Raw genomic sequence first — 2,962 nt, forward strand, 5'->3', positions numbered from 1 at the left:
AGGAAGGGAGGAAGGGAGGAGGGAGGGAGGGAGGAGGGAGGGAGGGAGGGAGGGAGGGAGGGAGGGAGGGAGGGGAGGAGGGAGGGAGGGAGGGAGGGCGGGAGGGAGGGAGGGAGGGAGGGAGGGAGGGAGGGAGGGAGGGAGGGAGGGAGGGAGGGAGGGAGGAAGGGAGGAAGGGAGGAAGGGAGGAAGGGAGGAAGGGAGGAAGGGAGGAAGGGAGGAAGGGAGGAAGGGAGGGAGGAAGGGAGGGAGGAAGGGAGGGAGGAAGGAATTGGTATCTCCTGTTTATTTTTTGTGGCTCATTGCATAACAGGGTGGTGGAAATGTCCTAATATCCCCTCTGATATCAATAATAATCTGTTGCTCCAAGATTTCAGGCAATATGGGCAGAGGCTGCATGTGAAAAACATGCAAAGGAAACAGCAGCCCTGCTGGAGGAAGGTCAGTGAAATGCAGAATGTCAGTAGAGTCCAGTGCATTTCCAGCAGAAAATCCTGTGAATTGTCCCTAAACCCTCAGGTCAAATCTTTCTGCACCTCTGCCTCCCCAGTAAAGAAGCTGCAGGGGGCCGTGGAGAAGGGGAGCATCTTCCTTGTGCACCAAACCACCACTGCAATTTGATGTTTTCTACCAGTCTTCAATCATTTTGTTTTCTTTCGAATAAAAGAAAAAAATAAGAGTATAATCTACTTTAGAACACAATTGCTTCTTTCTACATTACCTTCTCTTTGGGGTTTCTCTCACATGTTTATCTTTTTTGTTCCTTGCTGTATTCACCAGTAGTACAGACTGAGTGAAAACAAATTAATTTTAATGCCTTTTCTGGGAAAAATGAAAGTACTCCAGGAAAACCAATTTTGATAAAAGCTTTTTATTAAATGAAGATTGTTAATGACAACAACAGTAAGCAGTTGGCTGTAGTAAATTAACTGTGTGTTCTGACTACTCTGCAGATGATAGTGGTGGATGTACATAGGACTGCATTAGTTGTACAGTTCAAAGGAAGGAGAAAGCAGGAGGGAAGCTAAAGCTGGGAGAAACATGGAAAATGCTGGTTTTGTGATAAAATGACAGCTATTCTAATCTCTTTGTGTTGGGATTGAGTTTTAGTGGCAAATTTGAAATGAGTAGGGGAGTACAAATTGTAAAGCAAGCCACCCAGAACTTTCCAAAGAGGCTTAATTAAAAAAAAAAAAAAAAAAAAAAAAAAAAAACCAAATCTGGCTTTTACTCTGACCAAATGCTGCAGGCTCCAGGTTTAGTCCATTTGTCAGAGTGGAAGGCCAGGTGTGACTGAGTTCTGTCAGTTTAGAATAGGAAAATTTAGAAAGGAGAGGAGACCAGGAAGGTTTGACTAAAATCAACATAATTTAGTGCTGCTTGTCTGTGAAGACATGTCTCTACTTCTGTCACATGTGTGACTTATCCCATTCCTGGGACTGGTTTTACAGGCCATATTAAGGCTAGGCTGCCCAAAATCAGATTGTTCCCAGGCTTTTCAGTTTAAAGTGAATTATGACCCTATGTGTATCATCATACAGCACACTAAAACCAAAATTGAACTGTGGCATACACTTAATCAGGTACCAGAAATTAACAATGGAAAATTACCACCTATTAATACTCTCTTCCTTAGGTCTGTCTTAAAAAAAAAAAAATTAGAATGCTGTAAGAGGCATTGCAGAAGTCACAGAGGGGGTTGGATTGGGGCATCAAGCACAGCCCTGCCTGTGGCCAGCTGGTGTGGGGGAAGGAAGGCAAACCCCAGTGTGGCTGTTCATTGGGGTGCACTGTGGGCCAGCTGCCACCTTCAGTGAACAGTCCTGGAGATGTTGATGCTTTATGTGTCTTTTATTACCTCGTTCATTTTGTTTTTACCAGTTAATGAACATGTAGCCCACTAAGATGATTCTTCTGTGGCCAGAAAACAATGCTGAGGTGTTGGGCTGCTGCTGTGGAGTGTTCCAAACAACCCACACGGGGAAAATCTGGCACCTTTGTGACCATGGGGCTGTGCTGGCCATATACCACAGGGATACTTGCTGCATCATTCCTGCAGCTGCCTTCTGCCCCACGAGGAAGACAAAGTGGAAAGAGTGAATTGCCACATCTCAAGGCCTGTAACCTTTTCCTCCTGGTGATGCCATGGGGGAGAGGAGAGCAGAAAAACAGTTACAGCCATTTGGGACTCACTGGAATGTTTCCTTAGCTGGAATGACCTTTCCATGGCCAATTGCTCCAAGTCAGCCTGCTCCACCAAGGAGCACATGAGCCACTCCACGTGTGCCATGCCCTCTGGGGACAGAGCTGGCAGGCAGGGATGAGGGATGGAGGCACAGCATCCCCACAGGTGCTGCCTGCCTGACACAGGCTGTGGGTGAGGTTTTCCTTGTGTCCCCACCCCACAAACTCCTCAGCCTCTGGAAGCTCAACAGAAGAAGTTCTCTGTCTCACAGAACAAGCTCAGTGGGCAAGTTTCACTTTGCTGTGCCTGTTTGAAGTGTTTGAAGTTCCTGCTCATCTGATACCCAGCTCTTTTACATAAGGTGTGAGCTTCTCAGGGGATAATTGCAATCAGCCCGACTTCCGTGTCATGCAAGTCAGGGAGACTATGAGGGGCTGCTTCCCTAAGTCCCCCACACTTCTGAAAGTACATGAAAAGAGAAATATTCTGGGCTGGTAGATAACTCTGAGTTATCTACCCCCGCTGCATATATTCAGTGAGATCTGCATCAGGGAGTAGCTGTTCAGTTCCTCTTCACCCTCCTTATGTGGGCTGATTTGAGATGCAGGCACATGGGTAAAATGAACCTGACAGAAAAGCCTCTAATTTAATTCAGAGAGGAATGCAGATTTTTTTTTTCTGAATTAAGCTATAGGCATGCATTTAATACAGCATGCAGTAGTTGCTGGGAAGAGTTGGAAAAACTTTAAGTAAGACACCTAAGAGTGATGGGAATGA

The sequence above is a fragment of the Erithacus rubecula genome, assembly GCF_903797595.1.
Source record: "Erithacus rubecula genome assembly, chromosome: 1".
Lineage (NCBI taxonomy): Eukaryota > Metazoa > Chordata > Aves > Passeriformes > Muscicapidae > Erithacus > Erithacus rubecula.